At 39.5% G+C, this 23,559-nt stretch overlaps 1 long non-coding RNA gene across 1 annotated transcript; it reads left to right on the top strand.

Moving 5' to 3' along the window:
* Nucleotides 1–2,491: 2,491 nt before the first annotated feature.
* LOC118169866 lies at nt 2,492–23,320 on the top strand. The gene is made up of 3 exons (XR_004752320.1): nt 2,492–2,502; nt 9,116–9,122; nt 23,186–23,320. It is a non-coding gene; the product is annotated as an uncharacterized LOC118169866 (long non-coding RNA).
* Nucleotides 23,321–23,559: the final 239 nt, after the last annotated feature.

Here is a 23,559-nt window from a genome sequence, read left to right as displayed (position 1 = left end):
TGCAGTTCTCTGAACGTAGCTCCCTCTGCTCTTGGTTGGACTGACAGGCTGTTACCATGTAACTCTATAGAGATGTTTTTTGGTTATAAAATCTAAGTCTGCAAGAATGTTGTTTAGTGCCTGGGAAACGGAGTAATTTGGCTGAAGCATTCTTTAGAATAAAGTTATTGTTGACAGGTCAGAAGAGAGAATTTGAGGAGACTGCTTTAGGAAATAATTAAACAATTAAATGGTTAAATTCCAAGTGAGTCACTGATAGAAATAGAAATGTTTAGCAGGCATCTTATGATTCTTCCTTACTATTGAGAATACCTTCCTAAATACAACGTCACCTGCTTTGTGCCAAACTCAAAACCTAGTGCCAGGATAATTAAGGAAGCAATAGTATATGAAGTCCTTACTTAAACCTTTGGCTGTGTGTTTTTTTTAGGACTGGCACCTCAGTTCCCCTGTAAAACTGTTCTCAGTGAAGGAATTAGCTATGGAAGCTAACTGGGCAGGCAGAAACACCGGGAACTCTCCTTTTATGTGTGCAGTGATTCAGATGCAAGGATGTTCTGCTGGGTCAGGCCAGAGCTCACAGCCCGAATAATGGAGTAAGTGATTTTTGCTTCGAAGAATGAGACAAACTTGTTTTCCAGTTGCAGATTTTTTGCAGTCAAAAGACCTATTGAACAAGTAAAACTGTGACATTTTACACGAGGGCCATACATCATAATCTATTTATAATCTATCTTACTTGGAAGTGTTTGCTTTCACTGCAGATTAACTGTTTTCACTGCAGGAATGCTGTTGCATCTATCACCAAAATGTAGTTTTAATTCAGACTTTACAACATCACAGTACTCAGCTGGCTAAAATTGCCTCTTAAATATATAACTAGGTGTACTATGTAAAGATGGAAATAGGGTGGTATTTTCCTATACATCAAATTTCTAAGGCTGATATTTCCACCACCAAGGTACAGTTATGAAAATTCAGTCTTTTTCTTATTGTAGCTTTAAGCAGTATAGTGAAGATTTGCAAAATCCTTAAGTGGCACAATTCTAGTATGTATTTTTTCTTTATTATCGGCTCTTTATTGTCACTTTTGAAGGCTTTTTAGGTCTATCACGCTTTGAGTTTTATTCGGTTGTTTAAAATACACACACATACAGGAGGTTTCTCCCCAGCCTGCTAAACTAAAAAAAAAGCAGCTGAAAAGCAGGTACCAGTGCTGGGCTCTTGGCAGCAGCAAATACTCAGTTATTCTGGATAAATTTGGAGAGGAAACTTTGAGGAGACCTTGCCCGCTCCTAGAGCTGGGCCTAGCTGAGTTCTTCACCTCCACGTGCATAGGTATAATGTTGGGTTGTAGCAGGGATGACTGCCCCAAACCATCTGGTACTTTCAGATAGCTTGAAAGCAGCACACTGTCTATCTTTGTCCCAGGGTTGTGGCGTGGTGCCGGTTTCCAAAAGCTTTTGGAGGCATCGTCAGCAAGTCCTTATTGGAGAAGATGGTTGTGGTGCCCCAAAGTGGCACAGCAAGTGGTCCTCATGTTTTCAAAGCAGGGACTGCTCTTTGTGCTGTGGGTACGGCATGCTGTCTGCATTGACTTTGCAGCACTACTTTTGCAGTGCAGTATTCCGGGTTTGCAAAACACTTCTGGATGCTGTCAGCATAAGTTTGGACTCAGTAATGCCGTTGGCCATGGCTTGTATACACGGGTAAGATGTTTTTGGAACTCAGAACACATGCATGGAGCTCCACCAAGATGAATCAGCAGCTCAGGAAACTTGGTCTTAGTACATCTTTCTAAAGCCAATTTTTTTTATTTATTTCTTTTTAACAAGTGAAGGCTTAGTGCTGAACTTTTTTTCCTTCCCAAAATTTGTATTTTTCTGCCAAAACTTTGACCATCTCGGAATAAATGTCTGGGATGGTCAGAATAGCGGTGATGCCAAGTGTCTGTTCTTAGCAGAATGTACTCGGTTGGACTCAGTTTCATCACAGTGAAAATATACTGAATAATATTACTTATTAACTTGTTAGTCTATATTACTAATGGGTTTAAAACCGTTGATAAATGTTGTTCAGTATGTCTGCTTTTTAGGGCAAGCAGAGTTATGGCTTGGGTGTGTTTCATTGTTCCAACTGCACTTAATTTTCTATGTATTTACTTCCACCTAAACTATTTCAGGCTTTTACTAAGGATAGTCCTGGGAACAGTGTGTCTATTTCCATTAATTTCACAGGAATTAATGGTCCACATAATGTACTTGATTGTCTAACTACTTTAATATATGCATTTTCTCTTGGAGACAGAAATCTTCTCACTGCTCCACAGTTACATTCCTCGTCTCCAAATTCAGATGTGTATTTCCAATATTAAATGTTTGTTTTTTAACATAGAACATTTGCGGAATAACAAATAGTGCATTGCTCTTCTGATGATATTTCTCCTTAAGAAAAATATCCAAGTGTGTTTAGATGTGGAAAAAATACTTTATTCACACCGCAGTAAACTTTGCTGGTTCGAGGTAATGACGTGTTTTTGTGAAGAGAGCAACAACGCCGGCAATTTACTGTTTCATTCTTGAGCAGATTCTGCTACGTGGAAATACCAAAAAGATGGAAATAAGTTAGTCGATGAATAAATGGGAGACGATCAGTATTTCTGTGATAAACTGCTCTTATCTTTCAACTCATGCAGGAGTTCTCCGAAATTTTTCACATGAAGCTAGGCCTCTTTCAGTTTTTAGTTTTGTAGTGGTAGTCATGTCCAGGTGACTGACTTCTCCATTGCTTTCTCTTTCTAATGCTTTCTTTCCCCCCTGTTTATATTACCTTAGTTGCTGTAGTGAATCAATAAAATAAGGTAGCTGTAGTCTTAAAAAATAAATAAATAGAAAATATGTGGTCACTGGAATAAATACTGCTCTTTCAGTCACTTTCATTGTCCCTTAGTGTTATTTTCATCTTTTTGATCATCCCACACAGTTTCAAGTAAAATGTCCTTAAATTCAGCAACCTCCGGCCAGCCATCTGCTTTTCCTTATATCACATAGAATCTCCTAGGTCTGAACTGCTGTGTAATCAACACAGGGGTTAAAATTAAAACAATCCTTTTCCACTTAATAATAGCAAAGTAGATGTGAAAGAAAACAATTTAAAAAATTAGGAGACTTCAGATAGAAGGAGGAGTCATATTCTTCCCTCATATCCTCTCACTCGTGGAATTCTTTTATTTATGGAATTACAACAGTAAGAAAAATAACCTATCCAAAGTAAGCAAAGATGACAGAATATGGCAAAAAATGTTATTTTTAGATAACGAATGCCTCAGTCTTACTTATCTCGCTTTCACTAAATGCTTCCTGACCAAGAAAGGAGAAACTCAATCTGTCCAAATCAGCAGTTTTACCAACAAATGAACTGTTTTCCCCTTCTGTTCCCTATCCCCTGATTTTTACCTCTAGATTGCATTTACCAGGAAATCATAAATGGTCTTGAAGTAAAGACCACCAGAGGACTCCCTGTTCAACTGCAGGATATCTTTGCTAGCCTTCACATGCCGTCTTCGAAATGTGTAAATTAATGATCAATCATACCAGCACTATTGGAAAGCGTTCTTACAACACAAGCTACTCTGGGTGTTCTGCAGGCATTACTAGATTGGATCAATGTTCAGCTAAACCTTCCCCCAAAACCTAATTGTCAGACCTCTTTAGAGGAGGTTGAACAATCGTTCTTGTGAAATCTGTAGGAGACTGAGCAATAAGTGCGGTGAGAGGTGATTGTCTGAGGATAAAACAGTTCAGCTTTAATCAGTATAGCAACAGGATAAAAACAATTTGTGTGTTCGTATTTTCCAAATAGTCAATGGTGACTTAATGAAGGGGTAAGTTTCAAAAATGGTAAGACATAACTTTCAGGGTGAAAGTAGTGCTGACCTCCCAAGAAGTTTCCAACAACTTACAGCTTTAAGTTGAGCTTGGTGTTATGGGCTTCCCATCATCCAACTTACCCATTTGTTTGTAACAGGAGGCAGCTTTTTTCCAAAGCTGACTAGCGTTAGTCTTCACTTCTGAGTTCAAGTCTCTTTCCTGCAGTGTTCTCATTTTCCTTCTGCAGACCTATGTTCATGTATATTTTAGAAATATACAGAAAGCATCTCATCTCATGATTAAAATGCATAGCAAGTAGAAGTACGTGATTTGCCTAGATTTGTATGTTTGGTGAGGGTAGTCTCTGCTGCTTTCTCAATTAGTCTTGATTTTCAGTGTTGTGTCTATTTGAATACTCATCATACCATAGTTTTTGAATCTGGGCTAACATAGAATATTGCAGAATCTGCCTACCATTTTTCTAGACCGGGAGTTTGCAATGTCCCACAACAAGTGGGCAAATCCACTCTTCACTTCCAAAGTGATATTCTGTGACTCATGGATGACCTCCATAAAATTCTTTGTAACAAGTTTTACCTAAATTAGTTTTGGTTTTATATAGTGACCAATTCTGTCTTTAAAAGAAAAAGAAAAAACAACAGCAAAAAAAAAAAACAAAAACCTTCAGCTGTCTAAGGAAAAATGTTTGCTCTAATAAATGTTACATCAGCACTTCTATAATAGAATGAAAATGTGGATGAAACACATGTAAAAATCACTGAGGAGGACAAAATGGTTTTTACATAGGCTTCCTGTTATCCTGATTGCAGTTATTTTTTGATGTGTTTGAAATAATTAAATGCAAAAATAATTTAAAAGTCTGCACTGTATTCAGAAGCTTCTACTTCAGCTGATAACATACAATACCCTGAGTAAAAATCATTGAGCTCAACAAGAAGAATGCTGTTAGTGCCTAGAAACTCCAAGAAACAGCAAGGATTCAGATTCCTAAGTACAGTCCCACCTCCCATGCTCCCCCTTCCTCCTCCTTCTTTGCTTTCTAGGACACCAAATGTCTGGTAACGAAACTATTCAGGATCTTTCTGGAAAGAAATAAATCCTATTTGTGTCTTCCTTTGTTTGCTTACACATATTTTTACATCGATTTCTCTTCAAGCTACTCTGTGTTAAGAGATGGAAAGGTTCCAGGCAAAAGGCAGAAGAGGTGTCTTCCCTCAAAGGACTGGATATGATCCTAAACCAGGAAAGAAATTCTCTGTGCTTAGGTATCCTGACAAGTAGTTCCACTGATGTCAGTGAAAACACATCAGGTATGAGCTGATCGTGTTCTCACATGATTTTCTGGACAACTGTGCAGTTTTTAGTTCTGTTTTTTTTTTTCCCCTTTATAATACAAAAATTCAGGGCAAGATGGAGTTGTACTGAATAGAAAAAAAATATATATATACTTTTTGCATATGATGTCTTAATCATAGTTAAGATGAAATGGTTCTCATTGCAGAAAAATATTAGTACCTGGAATTGTAAAATAGAGAGCACCATGACTGAGCAGCCTGGGTGTGTTAATACGAACACTACAAAGCAGCATGGCCAAGTGCACACACTTGTGTCTTTGTGCTGTGCTTATTGAAGTAGTAGTTATTGAAGTAGTGGTCAGCTGTGATGGGGATGCTCGTAGCTTGCCAGAGGTCCAATGAGTTCTTCAAGGGAGATGTGTGCAGTTCTCCCACCAGCTTCTGCCTAGCCCTTGATATTCAGGAGAAACTGGAGGTGAAAATGCTTTAGATTTCCTTCTGGGACTCCCCTGAGTGTAGCAGAGCAGCATTGGTGGGGAGGAAGGTCCCACCATGCCCTCGGGGTATGCTCAGCAGGTCTAGGAATTAGAGGAAAGGATAGGGCAGATATGCAATTGCAGCAGGTGGTCACATCCCAGGCCCTAGTCCTCTCCTTCCCCCAGACTGTCCTGCTTTATATTCCTTCAGATAAGCTAATTGCTTTGGGCGTGCTGGGGAAAGATGGTGCTGCTCCTCCACGCATTGCAGCAGAGATGTGCAGCTGGAACATCAAGGGACTTTGAGGTTGAAAGGGATCTGGGGATGCATCTTTCTTTTCCTCAGATGATTTCAGTTCAAAAGATGTAGAAGTTAATGAAGTGATAGTCCATAGCTTTAGAACATTCCTAACCTTAGTTATCGTACTCTTTAGCTCTTAATCTTGATTTAGGAAGTAATTTGGTGCAGTGGCATACACCATGTCCTTTTCCACTTCTGTTCAGTGTTTGTGTGAAACCAACTGAGCCCTTCTCTACTCTTTAATTTATCTGACGGAGTGCCTGTGAAAATATTATCAAAACAGGCTCGTTTTGATCTTGCTAGCCTGTCTCCCCAACAGGGAGGCCACGGAAGGCTGTGGCCATGAGGTGGAACCCTGTCTTTCCAGGGAATTTGAGCAGAACAAGATAGGCCTTGAGACCGTGCTGTGGTCCAGAGATCAGGAGTGCTGCTCACAGCTTTTTCCCCCACCCCTTTCTTACAAGGCAGTCGCAGACAGCAATTCAAGCCAGGCAAGGTGCTTCACGTAACTGAAGTCGTGTGGTTGCAGAGGACTTTTAGGGATGCCATAGGGGTGGGTGGGATAACCAGAATAAATCCAGTTGTCCACGGAAGCAAAGGGGATGCTCTGAAAGCTGTTAGGATGCCTCCCATATGAGTGTGTAGAGCAATCATAGCAGAACAGTCTATATTTAGCCAAAAAGAGTAAGGCGTCAATGACATTGAAAAGGTGCCCTGTTTATGGTGATGGAAGACTTCCTTTGAGTTTTCCCCATAGAAGTAATCGTATGAAAATGGAAATTACTGTGTCTTCAGGGACTTTTGCCAGTCTAGCTACGTTAATTACTGGCATATTTTTTTTTTTTCCCACTTCTCTGGTTCATTTAAGTCAACAGGCCTTTGCTTGTGTGACACACTTGAAGTCATAAAAGAAATATGTGGTGGAACAGGAACCTGAAGGTAGCTTGTGTGAGCCCAAATCATTTGTCACAGCACTGTGCAAGCAAAGTTTGCTGAAAGCGTTTGTAGATTAGTAAGATGCCTGTGGAGTTCATGATTACCTTCTGCCAGGCCTCAGCATTTACTGTGCATCACTGCTGTCCACTTAAGAAGAAATTCTGGATTAAAAAATATGTATATGCTCCTGTTTTCTTAAAACAGATAGGGTGCTTCATTGCTGGTACGGATCAACCCACCCCTTTTGCTTATTTGCTCACTCCCCACCCTGCCCTGTCAGGACTGGGAGAGAGAGAGGCGAAAGCAAGAAAAAGTCCTGGGTCAAGATAAACATTCAGTAAATTAAAGGGGAGTGAAAAAGGAGAGAGGAGAAAAAAAAAAATGATGCAAAGGCAATCGCCTGCTACCAGCAGACCAATGCTTAGCCCACCTCCTAGTAACAGCTGCTGTGGACTCTTCACTCCACCCCGATCCCGTATGTTATTGAGAGCGTGGTGTTGTATGGTATGGGATATCCCTTTCGTCCGTTTGGGCCAGCTGTTCTGGCCCTGTCCCCTCCCATACCCCTTGCTTACTCTCAGCCTTCTTGCTGGGGGGCAGAGTGAGAAATGGAGAAGGTCTTGATATGTGTGACTGCTGGATTTGGGCTCCTTTTGGAATAGGAGGAACTATTTCTTCCTAGTCACTTGTAATTACTTTTTCTCCTTGATTGCTAGAGCCATACCAGTATCGCTACAAAGCGTCATTCTCTGTCTCCGGAGTTGAAGACTCTGTGATGCTCAAACCTCCACCACAGTCACAGCTTTTGTGTGTTGGGCATTGCTGAGCTGCTCTCAGAGGAGTCTGCCCAAAGGGCCTTTGCAATGTGCTGATAAACATTTTCTTGAGAGTTTGAGCAGCTTTGCTTAACGTGTCTTTCTCTCAAATGCAAGTGATTAAAACAAGAAAGAGAAGTGAAATCTGAAGGGAAAGTCTTAGCAACAAATGCATGATTTCCCACACTGGGATGCACCAGGCGACACCAGTGTTCCAGTGGTCACTGCCACAACACCTTTAGCATCTGGAAAAGCTGTCCTTCTCTATTTTCCACCCTTTCCTGCATTAGGGGGCCAGCTGTAAACCAAACATTGACATCTCTCTTTCACTATTAGAAGAGCTGAAATCTGTAGAAATGATTTTTCTCAGTGCAGTTGCAATAAAATTATTCCCCTACAATATGGTATGAGTTAGTCTGAGGAAAATCTATAAATACAGCTGACAGCTTATAAATATGAGTATTAACCCTTCTGCTGCTGAGATATATTTCAGATTGCTTAAAAAACAAACGAGCAACCCAGCTTTCTGCCTTTGATTGACACCATCTACTTTGCTTAGACACTAATTTTGCTGTAAAACCTAGGTGTGTTATCAACTGTACCTAACAGGAAAAAATCTGGCAAACTGCTAGAACCTGAGTGATGGGGGGAGGAGGAATCTCTCTGTGATGAAGTGCTGTGCAACCAGGACAGTCCCTGTCCAAGGCACTGCATAGGTTACCTGTTCAGCAGGGCAGTGGCCAAGCCAAAGCACTTTCTGTCTGCAGTCCCGTAATGGTGACCAGCTTGCTTTCTCTTGGCTGCCCCCAAGGAAACGGAAAAGTGGAGCCTATGACTTCAGCAGCTTGCGGAGAAATGTTTACATGTTTGGGAAATAACCTTAGTTTTGTTACTAAGTGTGGTGCTGTCTTGCAAATCATTTCCAGGTGACAATGAACTTTTTTTTTTCCTTGTTTCTTCAACCCAGCGTACTTTTTCAATCAGTCTCGGTGTGTTTATAAATGTATCACAATGTGATTTCGTCAGAGGCGCCTCTCACATGCTCCTCTGTGGAGATGCTGAGACTTCCCAAGGCTTGTGGTTCGCTTTCAAGGACACAAATAGAAACTGTCTTAGGATGCGGCAGAGCTTGGAGCTGCAGGGTGAACGTAGACAAAATATGGGCAGTCTCCTGGCAGCAGGAGAGAGCACTGGAGGACCCAGGCTTGCCAGATTTGCCAGTTGTTTGCAAGACTAAGCTTTGAAGGAAGGATGCTGTTGTCTGGCCACTTGTGTTCAGGCTTGTAGGAAGTCCATGCCTTGTCACTACATTGTTGTTTCTATGGCAGTAACAGCCAAGGACATCACCCCTCAGTTGCTGTATTACCGTATGAGCTTCTGTTAAGCTAAGGCTCTATTACAGCAATTAGGTCAGTGTGTATAACATTGAGTTGTCCTTATAGAAATGTTCGTTAGTCAGAAAATTCACAACATAGTTTTCTTAGTCGATGGAGTCATCATCAGAATGTGCAATGTCTGTTTCAAAACAAAACAAAACAAAACACCACCATAAACCACAATGGATAATCTACAGTTTCTTTCCTACTGAGATCAGTTTTTATAAACCAGAATCACAGAATCACCTAGGTTGGAAGAGACCTCCAAGATCACTGAGTCCAACCTCTGACCTAACACTAACAGTCCCCACTAATCCATATCCCTAAGCTCTACATCTAAACGTCTTTTAAAGACCTCCAGGGATGGTAACTCAACCACTTCCCTGGGCAGCCCATCCCAATGTCTAACAAACCCTTCAGTAAAGAAGTTCTTCCTAATATCCAACCTAAACCTCCCCTGGCATAATGAGACAATAAAGGTGATTTAACATGGACCTTCAACAACACACCATTCCATCTAGGAACTAAAGGAGTGCTTAAAAGAATCTAAATAGCGTGACTAAATCAATGTTTTGATGTGAATTATAAGTAAATCTGGAAAGAGAGAAGGAAAAAGCTGTGCCAAAGTACGGTAACAAACAACGTACTTGTGGTGATTACGAATGTGTACTTGTGTGTCAACCTTAAAAGAATCATCTCAATATGTGCCTAAAATCCTGCAGAATCATTTGCCATGAAGTCTGGAGGATGACAACTATGCTACGTTGTTGTTCTAGAAATGTTCTGGTATGCACCTATTAATGACTTATCAGTCCATTTTTCTAGTATTTTTCACTTTTTCTTCTAAGCTGCATAAATAAGAAAACATGACCCATTTTTTAAAATTATTTTTTTCCCCCTTAGTGAATTCCCATTGGCTCCTGTGGGACTGTACAAGAAACACAGGAAAAGCTCCCCTGAAGATTTAGATCAAACCCTTCTTTAAAGGATAGTTTATTTCCTTGAAACATCGGAACCGGATCTCTTATAACAGCATTTTGTTGCAAATTCTCTCTGAAATGAGGCTGTTCCTTCAGAGATTTCACTGTTTGTTGAGAACTGCTTCATTAGGTGCTGCTTCGTTAAACTGAAGCATGATGACCCTGAGTGCTGGGCTCCCGCAGCGGGTGCGTAAGAGCTGCAATTCCCACGTGGTCTTGCATGAGAGCCGGTATTTGTCACTGGCGGGGGCATCCCTCATGCTTTGAGAATCCCACTTTTTGCTTTTAATATAATCTGAATAACTGTACAGCCTGAGTAGGAGCTTGTGTCATAAAACATGACTGCTCACCTCACTTAACCCTAATTGCACTGATGTCTTCCCTGGCATTAGTTTTGACTGCTAAACTGTGAGATCAGAATTTGTCCATTTGTCAAAATAAACTGTTTTGAGGCACAACAGTGAAATGCCATGGCCACAAGATGGCCTTCAGAACTGCCAGAAAAAGAATTCCATTCGGAAAGGGAGCATCCGTGTACAAATACTGTTTTTGTTGTTGTTTTTCCTAAAAGCAATCATATACAGTGTTCCATTGGAAAGACCGATGGGGTTATGCTAACCTCAGAAAGACAGAGACCTTCCAGAAGGTCAGCTCTTGTGTGTTTTGTGTTTTTTTTGTTTTGGTTTGTTTTGGTGAAGGATCACCCTATTCATGATCAAGCAGCACTGAGTCCTTGTGCAAATGGTTTTTGGTAGGACCATCTGGACCATAAATAAAGTGCTAGTTGTCCTGAATAAATCCATCTGAACTGGGCCCACAGAGATGAGAAAAAGATCTGATACAGATCTCTTACATATGAAAAATGTCTTTCCTACAACTCCAAAAAAATGAAAGGTCAGATACAACGTAAGGTATTGCAAGGTGCCAATCTACCATCATCATCAATGCCACCTTTGTCACCTTCTGCTCTTGTATGCAGCTCTGATCTGTACTTTCACCACTGAAGTGCTTCTTCCTCTCCTGCAGGTCAGGAAGCAGAATAAGAGAAATATCAGCCACCCCACTACAAATTCATTTTTTTTTCTAAGAGTTTTACTAGTATTGCAGTATTTGATATTAACACATTATAAATCTTTCGCAAGTTTCACAAGGCTTTGCTAATAAACCCCAAACATACTAAACCTTTATTCAGTACAGATTTTACAGTTTTTGCTATCGGCCTTTAATACCTGCTTACTGCACAGTTGACAAAACTATCTAAATAGCATAATTCACTTCTGATTTCAAAGATCACAGAGAAAAAAATATTTTTTTTTTTTACATTACTTAGTTTTATAGTACATTAATGCTGCTTGTGCAGCTTTTTCTCTCAAGTAAAATGAATCTGATTCTATTTAAGCTGTGATAAAGATTTAATTTAAAAATTATCTCACAGTTCAATTTTGTGAAATGTATCCTTCCACTTATGTTCAAGTAGTATTTATGTGGGGCAGGTCGTCTATGCACAGTAGACAAGCTTTGAAAATCAGAAATACTATGAACTTTAAAGTATTGCAGCATCAAATTAACCTAAAATTCCCAAAATGAACAAATTTATTTTTGATAGCTTCGTCCTAGGCATGCACTGTAAGCTCTGGGCATAAACAGCATGAATCCATTTTCTTCAGCATGTATTAATATGGTTAATCACAGCACATATTATGTCTGTTTTACCTGTGAACAGAGACATACAGAAATATTTTAAAGAAGCTTCAGCTTCTTCAGCAGAGACATTTCTTTGTGCATGTCACTGATGGGATGATATATGCTTCTAGAGAAATTGGATGGATCAGTATGGCTCAATAAAATTATTTTGCTCTTGCATTTTCTGGGAGGAAAAAAAAAAAAAAGCCAAAGAAACCAGTGATACTAAAATGAAAAGATCTGTGTGTTTATGTGAATATACAAAAATATATCCTTTAATCAACTTTTTAGTGAGATTTTGGATGGTAGTGGTAAACATGAAACTGTGGCTATATGGAACTCACTACATTCCCATAATATATATGTGGATCTCTGAATGGAAGCAAGAGACACCTGACTAGAACACAAAGAGAAGGGGAACAAACACTTAAGCAATGTAATCTATATTTTCTCAAAGATAAATCTGCAAGAGCAAAAATAAATAAATAAATAAATAAATAAAAAATAGTACCCTGGCAACTTAGATAGTAAAATAATCCATTTCATTGCGTGGAATATGATAAATTCTAAATAAATGGGATCATATCTCTGTGCAAATGTAGAGGTTGATAGAAGTAGGACATAAAGCCAAATATACTGTACAGAGAAGGAATTATGCACTGTTCAGCATGTTTTACATAAAGGGAAATATTATGCTGTAAAAATACAGGAACATATAGGAGGTTTGAAGAAAGCATAAACATGAGAAGATTACAGATCACAGAATAGTCTAGGTTGGAAGAGACCTCCAAGATCACCGAGTCCAACCTCTGACCTAACACTAACAAGTCCTCCACTAAACCATATCCCTAAGCTCTACATCTAAACGTCTTTTAAAGACGTCCAGGGATGGTGACTCAACCACTTCCCTGCCTGTTTAAGAATAGAGAACAGAAGAAAATTGCTGTTAATTAGTTATTAACACTTTGCATGCCATCTTGGAATCCACTAGATAAATCTATGTAAGGAGGTTTTTGTTTTAGATTATTTTAGATGACGTTTATTATGGATTACATTTAATTTTCAGTGCGCTACAGTGCTGAATTTGATCATCAGAAAGCTATGTAGTCCTGTTCAGGGATACTCTGATATGTGAGGACGTCACAGTGGCGTACTGTGCAACTTTTTACAAGAAAGATTTTATTATTATTATTTGCTGTGGTTATCAGCAAAGTATTCTCTGTGCTTTGTGGATAATGCAGAATGACTTTTACCTTTGGTAACATAAACAAAAATTTCTTCTCAAGGCCTATTTGAGAAGTACTAGCATTTCACTGCTACTTTTCCATGCCAGAGTTCTAATTTCAGGTGATAACCAAGCAAGAATCTTGTTTCTAAAGTAGCAACAAAATTATTATAGTTTTTGAGGACTCAGCACCTTGATTTATGAAACTCCCATGATCACAGGAGTAGTAGTATCAAAATTTAACGTGTGTGAACTCTGAATCCTGTTTAGGCTTCAGTTTCCATGTTAACATTCTAGCCTACCATTTTGCTCTGAATTGCATAATTGTATTCTAGTCCACCCTATTGATGATGTTTGAGAAACACCTAGTAGACTTTTTGGAACCCCAAAACGTTGTGGAATATGGATTGTAACCTATTTAATAAAGAAACCTACTACTGCTGTTATGGTCTTGTATTAAGATGAGGTTCTGGATCAGTAGCCAAAGGTTTTTCTTTGTTTAGAAAATGGTGCTTAAGCTGGTACATAGCTGCTTAAGCAAAACAGAAGTATACAGCTGCTTTTTCAGCTATTAGTGATGAGAAGTTCTTAAGCCTCTCTCTTATCCCTGTTCTAAAGCAAACATTTTCTAATTCTTTAAATCTGCAGTCATGGTTTTATTGATGTGGCATTTTCTTGCACATCCACTAACAGCTGTAGGATACTATTAATGTGGTCACTTCCATTAATGGCTCAGTAATATCTAAATTATATGTGAATGTTGCCCTCACACAAAATACGCTCTTAGTTAATGACTGACTATTTACACAGTTAAACTCACACCACATCAAACATTTGGTTTATTTCATGTCATGTAACCTTAATTTTGAAATAGACTGTAGACTAGACTACAGCTGTCCCAAAACATCCATAGTATCTTTCTCTCTGTGTTTTACACTTTATTAAAGTTACCTTGTGTGCGTTAGGACTTGAATTCTGTGGCACCATGATTCGAAGGGATTAAAACTATTGGTACTGAGTGAGGCAAAGCACTGGCACTTTGCTATCTAAAATTCCTTCATGTATACTCTGCGAGATGATTGACGTGACTAGCATAAATCAAGGTAGGCAGAAGATTTGGGGCTTTGATTTTTTTTTTTTTTTTCCCATGCCTTTCATTGCCCATCACGGTAAATGCTCGTCTTCCATTTCTAATTAGTGGCTTTGGTGCTTAAATGCCATTTCAGGGGTCTTGCACAAAATTTATATGAAGTGCCAAAATCAGGAGGGTTCTTAATGCATCATCCAAGCCAATTATAAGAACAGTATGCGGGAAATCTTTGCAAGGTTGGACTCAGCTGGGATGATTTTCAAGCATGCAGATTGTGAAATAGCTCCCAATGTACTCAAAAATTTGCTGGGTAGGTAAGAAAGCAGCAGCCCAAGCCTAGAGTTAGGAACCTCATTCTAGGTTTTCAAATTGCTCTATGTTTGTTTCTGCCTTTTTAAATCTACAACGTTGCTTTCAGTTTTCAGAATCTTTGATAAACACCAAACTGTTTTAAAAATGTTGTATTCCTGAGTCTTGTATGATATCCATTTAACAACAGTAAGGGACACCAATCCTTTATTTATAAACAGGGCTATGAACTCACTGAACTGAAAGGGGGGGCAGCTTTTTGAAAGTTCTCTTCCAGGTAAAGCTTTGCCAAACCATGATTGCAGCTGATATTCGAAGATCTTAAAGGGGATTGTTGTTTTTTTCCGTGTTGTTACTTAGTTGTGATCAAAGAGGAGTTTTTAAGAATGAGTGTGAGCATAATCCGTAGACATGGTGTAGTGGAGAAAAGGGCAATTGGATTATATTCAGAAATACCATTTCAGAGGAATCTCTGACAGAAGTTAATTTCTGTTTCCCAAATGTTGGGGGAACAAATTATGTTTTTCACTAATATTCCATGTGTCTAAATTGCAGAAAACAGATGTTGTGATAAGAACTAGTATCGAGTTCTGATTAAAGATGCAGCAAGCCATATGTGAAGTTTTCTTGTCTCTTCTTCACGTGACACATGCTGGCTTCTGACTCGGGAAACGTAGCTGAGATAAAGTTAATAGGTGTTGGAGGGTTTGTGTAATATTGTCTGCAGCCTTCTTTGCGACTCATAATTTCTATAGTGTAATACACAGGAACAGAATAAAACCAAAATACATTAGTAACCACTTTTTTTACTCTGTCTCTCTCCCCATTTTATGTCCTATGATGACTCTTACTCCCTGGATCAAGTCCTGCCTTATCCTCATGTACCTCAAATATAATAATTGTTTTTAAAAATTTACATTTTTTAAACCCAGTGTGCTATAACTGAAATCTGAATCAGCAGTGTTTTAGGTTCTTTCACTCATTATCATCTGAATCAAATGAATCCTAAAATGTAAGTAAATCCATTATGTAATTGCAGTATCTTTATCACCTGTATTATACATGGAGTTTAAATTTTACCCACTGACGTTCATGGGAGATGTACTGCTGTACTAAGAAATTGGCAGTGATGAAAATAGTCAGGCTCTCTAACAAACTAGTTTTTAGTGTCCTGGTCTTGTTAATACTGGCAATTCTCAGTCTATGTCAGAGCATATCTAGCTTTCAAGAGTAGGCCCCACACTGTTTTAAACACTGTACAGTGTAAAACATGACAGTATTTATTTTGTTACTACTCTAGAACCATATCCTAAGCATGAAAAACCTAAAACAACGACATCAAAATTAAGGGCAAGGCTATGTGTGTATCTAAATAGTGTCATTTCTGTTAATTTCATTAGCTTGGTACGTATCTAACCTCAAGGTTTTTTCTTTAAGTGTTTTGAAATATTACAAACTTCACTGCAAGTTGCAATGATACTGAGTTTTCCTCTTTATTCTCCAGATATTAAACATGAAAAATTACACCAATATGGAAAGAGCCTTGATTAATGGCACTTCACTGATGGTTATGCAAATGTTTTCTGGCTGTGCTGTTCTCTAATTCAGTATTAAAATAAACTGTTCATTCTCATTACAAACAATAGGACACTCGAATAGTATGCTAGTAAAAAGATTAGACTGAGGAGAGGGAATGCTTTTAACTTAAGTGTACGTAGTCATACTCTTCACACCTTGTGTGACTGGAAGTAGTCATAAAATGAGTCATTACAACTGAGCCATGCCATGGGGCACACACCACTCTGGGAGATGCCTACGTTATTGTTACCCCCCTTTTTTTTTCACATTTGTGACTGATATTAATATAACTAGTTGCTACAAAAAGAAGTCCAAGTACTTGATGATGATGATACAATCCAATGAAGAAATAATATTTGACTTATTCATATTGATGTCATCTGGCTTCAAAATAATTTCTATTCGTTAGTAGTGCTGGTATACCTCCCAGGGAGAAGAGGTTAAGAAGTATTAGCATATTTATGACTATGGTCATGCTTTCTAGCTGCAAAGTTTATGACTGACCAAATGAAAAAAATATTGTTTCAGTCCTATTAATGACTACATGCATAGCATGTAGCAGTACATAATATTTGTTAGGAAAGATGTACTGTGCACATTTGTAGGACAGACTGAAGTGATACCTGCAATTCCTGCGGAAGGCTATCCTAATTCTCTTCTAATTACCATGCAGTTCATCCACTGTTATCAGAAAAAAAGTCAACAAGCATGGCACAAGAACAGCAGCTGCATTTTTTTAGAGACTGAACGAACGGTAACAGCACTGATGATGTCAACCATTGAACTCTAAGTAATGCAAATACTTCTTGAGGTGTAGAGTTGCTGTTTAAAAAAATAAACAAAAATAGCCTAAAAAAAAAAAAAAGGCAGAAAAAAAACACCCCAATGCCACAGGGGGTAAGCACTGGAAAAAGAAATAGACATCTCTGTGTTATCATTCAAAGTAAGTTTATCTAACGGAAGCACTTGCTGCTGTCTTAGTATGGTTCCTGGGAAGACATTGTCCTCTAGTGATTTTGATGGGAGGAAAATTAAGTCAACACTGAGAGCTTTGGGAATAGCTGTTTTCTTAATGGGTATGTTCATCTGTCTACATTGCCATTTATGGCTTTGTAGGTTTCTGCCTCATAATGAAAATAGCGTTTGGTTTTCACCCATTATCCAAGAAAGATCTTCAGATTTTCCATGTAAACATAGATGAAAATAATAAAAGACTAAAAATAAAGAGGATGGGCAATTAACACCGTAAGACAAAAAGTGGGAAGAGATTTTAGTAAGGACCAGAGAGAACAAATGCAAATGGTTTACCACTGAAAAAGCAGTTTACTGTTCTGTATTTATACATACTAATTTCTCATAATGTATTTGTATCTTTTGCTAGTATAAGTTAGGAGCAGTTTATTGACTTCATAACAAGGGTGATATATAATAACAAGGAATCTGGCAAACAATGTTCAGCATAATGACTTAATGTTTCTTCAGCCTCCCAAATACAAAATTAAATGTTTGCTTCATTATATGCGTTGCCATTCTGAGTTAATTGACCAAATATGTTGTGGTCACTTTGACCACAAGCAGATGAACAAGCAGATATCTTGTTATTATTTCATTACTCATATATGTGCTGAAACAACAGGGTTTTTTTGTTTGTTTGTTTGTTTTTAATATATATATATATATATTTTAGACTAACAAGCTGTTTCTTAAAACAACACAGGGAAATAAATACATTAACCTCAGTTTCTGCCACCAATCCAAAAGTATAGCAGATTATTTCTGTGAAAGTTGAAGAACTGTTTGTAAGATGTAATTTCAAGGTTTCATCCTGAACATCATCACCATCACAAGTTCTGATAGTGTAACAGCTGTTTTCTTAAAACAAACAAGTTTTAGCCTGAGAAGTATAAAAATTAATCTGGAGATCTGTAATTCAGCACTTAGAGAAGGAACCTGGAACATGGGAGTAACAGACCTACGCATTTTCCAGCAGTGAAATAAGAATGGAAGGATCTTTCCTGATCAAACAAACCAGAAACCTTCATCTGCATCTTCCCAATTCCTATTCACATACTTACTGACTTCAAAACTCATATTTTGAAATACTAAACTCATGTTTAGAAACTCATTTAGAAATGTCTGCTCCTGCATGCTTCTGGTTATGTATGGTATGTGGAGTCCCACCATTGGTGGAACTTGATAATGCAACCTTAATTGCATCCAACCGCTAAGAATAAATGTGCTCCTAAAAGGATCAAATCCCTCCCTCCAGTAAGGATTATAAATCTTGATTAATTCATAGCAAAAGCAAAATTTTTTCACCTTGAAAGATAGTAGAATGATTTCCTATCATTCTGAAAATCTTTGTCTATCTGTGTTAGAATTCATCTTTCTTAAACATGAGCAATCCAGACTCTGCCCGCTCAGTGTTACGGCATAGTTTCCAAGAATGCATATTTATATTATTGTTGAGGACATGATATTTGCTATACTGAGGAACTCTCTGTTGTCCGTTCCATTATTCAAGTCAGTTATCGTACCATTTTTCTGGCATCAGTGGTCCCTATTCTTTCTGTGATTGCCTATTGAATCTCAATTCTAATCCTCTTCTGGTTTTAGCTAAGGAGATTGTTCTTGCTTTTTTTCAGTAAGTGCATGAGTTTACATTTTCTTGTGCTAAGCTTCATCCCCTTTCTATTGCACCTATTGTTAAGATATCAGATCTGATAGGATCTAGGCTTTGCATATTTGCTGTAGCGTTCCCAGCTTTAAATCATCAAGCAATTTACTCAAGTGTTAATGTCATATAAATGTACCCCTTAACCAACCTTTTAGGGAGTCCCATTTCCTTCTTTAGTGGTACTACTAGCTGCATCCTGTTTAGCCAAGCTTTCTTTTCTCAACTGTTTTTGTATACAAAATCTGGAACAACTAGCAATGTGCTGCAATATTAAATACTGTAGTCTAGAAAGACTAGATCTATTTAATTTCATTTGGATTACCATTTGTCTTAGCAAAGATACTCTCTTGCTATGATGCAATCTATGTGAGGTCTGTGTTTCATTCTGCCTCACTTTCCAGTCATATTAGTGTTTTTAAATTTTCTTTTAAATGTATTCTGAATCTTACGTACTGCTGAGGTCAGTCTAATAGGACTGTAGGTGTCTGTTGGAGTAATCATTTTTCCATTCCAATATGGAACAGAATATTTTTGTTGCATGTCTGGTGAAGAACTATGAAAAGTTTAGTCACACAGTTTTAAAAATAACAACAAAAAAATAAAATAAGCCACCTTTTGTGGTATTTCCCATTATGCTGGAAAGAACCAAGCAACTCCTGGAAAAAAATGTGGGTGTTTTTTTGTTTGTTTGTTTTAACCTTCTTTTACTGTTAGCTTGTCGTTGTTGTTGTTGTTGTTTTTTGTCAAATGTTTTGTCTCTGGTCAGTCTGCTGGTGCTGCCCATATCATATATGCAGACACAACACCGACTGTTGATGCTTTAACTTTTTCTAGACCTGGTTAGTCCAACAACTCTTGCTAGCATAATGTGCGTTTCTCCTGCCAGGAAACATGTGTTTCCAGGGATCCCATTCATTTTGGAGAAGTAGAATTTGGTTATTTATATATAATTTTTCCAAAGGTTTAATATATTTATAGGAACTGTAGGTTTTGACACAAGAATTTGTGAAAATAATACAAGAAAATTATGTAAAATACATGAGAAAATGATGGGAAAAGCTGTAAGAAAACTGACAGCTAAAGTAAAATAATAATAATAATAATAATAATAATCTTGAGGTCAGCACAATTCTTTCTGAATCCAAAATTCTATCATCTTTGTGGTGTTTTGTTAGAACTGGGATTCCTTCTACATTTTGTGGCACGTGTTTATCTCTGTAAAGCCTAAATTTATTGTTAGGTAATCAGTTTCATAAGACCATACAGCAGTGGAAAACTTTGTAACAGCCTATTGGTTTTCTTTACATCTCTGCAAACACTAGCCTTTTTTTTTCTTTTTTTTTTTTTTCCCAAGAATTAAATAATTAAATGAATATTATGTTTCACTGGAGCCTGTTGAGTCCCACTTGTTGGATTTGCTGTGAGAAAAGCATAAAGAGAAAAAATGTCCTTAAAGCAATAAAATACAGGCCAATAAACTTGGTGTTTTAGTGGTTTTGGATATGTATTTTTCTTTTGTTAAACAGTTGTTTTATACATGCAAATGCTGTTCTGTCCCGGTTTGGAAGTTTAGCTTCACTGGAGAAAATGTGAATATGTTTTGATGTGGGTTATGGCTAGATATAGTAGTGTAACAATAAACAGCGTCTTGTTACTCACTTTTGTGGTAGCATTGCAGAGACTTTTGTTTAGTCATCTTTCATTTACAAAAGAGAGTGCAATGAGTCTTTCCGCTGTTTAAAAATAAAAAATAAAAAATCTGTGGCTTGAGTAGTGCAATTGATGAGACTAGCTCTTGTTTTATGGAAGTTAGAAGAATCCAGACAGGGAATACAGGATTCTTAACATAGCTAGATAGCTCCTAGTGGAATTATTTAGGACACCTATGGATGACTTAGTGATTGGTGGAGGATTAGCAGTCATATGCTGCAGCATCTCGCAGATGATCCAACTCTGATTTTGAATATGCTTTAACTTATGCTCAGCTTCACACGGCTAATTGAGTATTTCCTGAATATCTCTACATAAGCAAGCCCAAATGTTCTTTCAAAAAATCATGAGAAATTTCATTTAAAAGACCGTGAGAAATTATTTGTAGTCCTTGATGTGTCTGACAGTATTATGGAGGAGTCATCTACTGCCACAGCCTTAATATCCTGTGTAAGGGTATGTAGATAAAGAGTGTCTACTCTTTCAAGGATGTCTGGACAAGGACCTTTTCCAGTGCAACAAGAAATAGTAAGAAAGGGAGGTGGTGGTGGTCAGTTGTGCTAATTGATAAAGAAAGACTTGGATTGTGTTCAAGCAGGGATGTCTGAGTTAGGATCTCTGGATCAGGATGACATGAAATAACGGAGGAATAATTAGCAAAATGCTAAGACACAGACCTGGCAAGGCAAAAATGGAGACAATGACAAGAAATAAACCTCTGAGCTACACCAGCTGATGAGCTATCAAACTTCCAGGAAGATCAGCCTGGACTTTACAGCCGATAAGGCTGTGAACCAGAAGGCCTGGACAAGCAGGGCACAGAAATTGCAGAGCTCTGCAAACCCATATGGGGTGTGCGGGGCTAAGGGGGAGCATGATGATCAAAGAGGAGGATAGAGAGAAGGATCAAAGAGGAGGATAGAAAGAAAATGGTATAAAAGGCCTGGTCATGTCAAATAACTGATCAGCATGCATGAAGGGCTGAGCCAAACAGCCGAACACCACAGTCTGTCCGATCTTCTTATGTTTCCTCATTAATTTTTTTCTTAGCTTCCTGTATTTGTACTCTCTCCCATGTGTATACATGCTGAAGGACTATGTGCCAGCTCCTGATGAGACCAGCATGTGCCTGTGCGAAGGCTGGTGGAGCTACTGGAGTCAGGCTGTGGGAGTGGGCACCCCAGCCTGTGGTGTCAGCTGCTGGGGCGAGTGGGCCCCACGGCGGTGGTTGGAAGGGCCATTGCGCTCTGCATCTGAAGGGGTCCTTCAGACTTTGAGCCCAGCACACCAGCTGCTGACTGAGCTGGTGCCAGCTACTGGAGTCAGGGTAGGTGTGTAGGCTGGCCGGCTGTGGTGCCAGCTGCTGGAGCGTGCGAGGGTCCCAGTGGCTGTATTTGGAGGATATTGCCCAGAGGCTAGGAGTAGGAGACCAAATTTGGGCCTGTACCACGGGGTTCATCCATCAGGAGCAAACTGCTCCAACACTGGTCCCCTATGGGCAGCAGTGCCCCCCCCAAATCCCCTGCTCCTGCATGGGCTCCTCTCCACAGCCTTCAGCTCCGGCCTAGAGTCTGCCCTGCCAGGTGCTCTCCATGGGCTGCAGCCTCCTCCAGGCCGCATCCCCCTGCTTCACCGGGGGCTCCTCCACAGGCTGCAGCGTGGAGATCTGCTCCATGTGGGACCCATGGGCTGCAGGGGGACAGCCTGCTCCACCAGGGGCCTCTCCACAGGCTGCTAGGGAACTTCTGCTCCCAGCCTGAAGCACCTCCTGCCCTCATGCACAGGACTTGGTGTCTGCGGGGCTAATTCACACTTCTCTCTTTCTCTCTCTCTCTCTCTCTCTCCTTTTCCCTTTCATAAATCCTCTCTCACAGAGGCACATACAACATCTCTTATTGGCTCAGCTCTGGGCAGTGGCAGGTCCCTTTGGAGCTGGCTGAGACTGGCCCTTATTTAACATGGGGCAGCTTCTGGCATGTTCTCACTGAGGCCACCCCTCCAGTTCCCTTCTACCCAAACCTTACCACATAAACCCAGTACAGTTATGGTGAAGGCAGCCTTGTCAATGAACAGTCTGTGTGTCTCTGAGGTACGTGCTCAGCTTTGCTACCAGTTCAACCTACAAATGGGAAAGTTGCAGCCAAATTGCCCACCCTGTCAGAGACCCCGCGTCCTCAGGCCTGGGCCTAGGCACAAGCAGCCAGGCAGAAGCTGCCCTGGGCCAGAGCAGCTGGAGGAGGCAGCTGTGCTCACTTAACATCCAGGACAAAATGAGGGTCACACAGATAAGACCTCTGCCAGTGATAACAAAACAAAAAACCTGTTGCTCTGAAGTACTTGTTAAGGAGGTGTGTAACTAAGCGTTGCCAACTGTATTTAAATTTTGGTACATACTTGTTGGGGAGAACAGATTATTTTGGTAGTATCATTGAAAGGAAAGTAAAAATCATAAATATGCTGCCTAGTCAATCTAAATCAAGAAGGCCAGGTGGCCAAGAAGGCCAATGGCACCCTGGCCTGTTGTTTAAGTAGTGTAGCCATCCGGAGCAGGGAGGTGGTTGTCCCCTCTACTCAGCTTTGGTGAGGCCGCACCTCATGTACTTTGTTCAGTTTTGGGCCCCTCAATACGAGAAGGACATCAAGGCCCTGGAGCGTGTCCAGAGAAGGGCAACAAAACTGGTGAAGGGCCTGGAACGCAAGTCCTAGGAGGAGCAGCAGAAGGAGCTGGGATGTTTAGTCTGGAGAAGAGGAGGCTCAGGGGAGACCTCGTTGCTCTCTACAGCTTCCTGAAGGGAGGTTGTGATGAGGGGGGGTTGGCCTCTTCTCTCAGGTAACTAATGACAGGACTCAAGGAAATAGCCACTTGTTGCACCTGGGGAGATTTAGTTTAGATATCAGGAAGATTTTTTTCTCTCAAAGAGTGATCAGGCACTGGAACCGCCTACCCAGGGAGGTGGTGGAGTCTCCATCCCTCGCGGTGTTCAAGAAGCGCCTGGAGAAGGCGCTGGGAGATACGATTTAGTAGCTTAGTGGGTAGTATTGGTGATAGGAGGGTGGACTAGATAATCTTGTAGTTCCTTTCCAACCTTGTGTTTCTATGATTCTAAATATAGATCATGCATCAAGGTGGGGCAAAGGTAGAGAGAAAAGGAAGAAAATAGAAGACGTTCACTACAGGTATGTCTTGAAATATGCGTTGATATTCCTGTTTCCAGAAT

This window comes from Oxyura jamaicensis, chromosome 7, assembly GCF_011077185.1.
Source record: "Oxyura jamaicensis isolate SHBP4307 breed ruddy duck chromosome 7, BPBGC_Ojam_1.0, whole genome shotgun sequence".
Lineage (NCBI taxonomy): Eukaryota > Metazoa > Chordata > Aves > Anseriformes > Anatidae > Oxyura > Oxyura jamaicensis.
The sequence above is the reverse complement of the archived record's forward strand: the minus strand, read 5'-3'. Positions and strand labels throughout refer to the sequence as shown.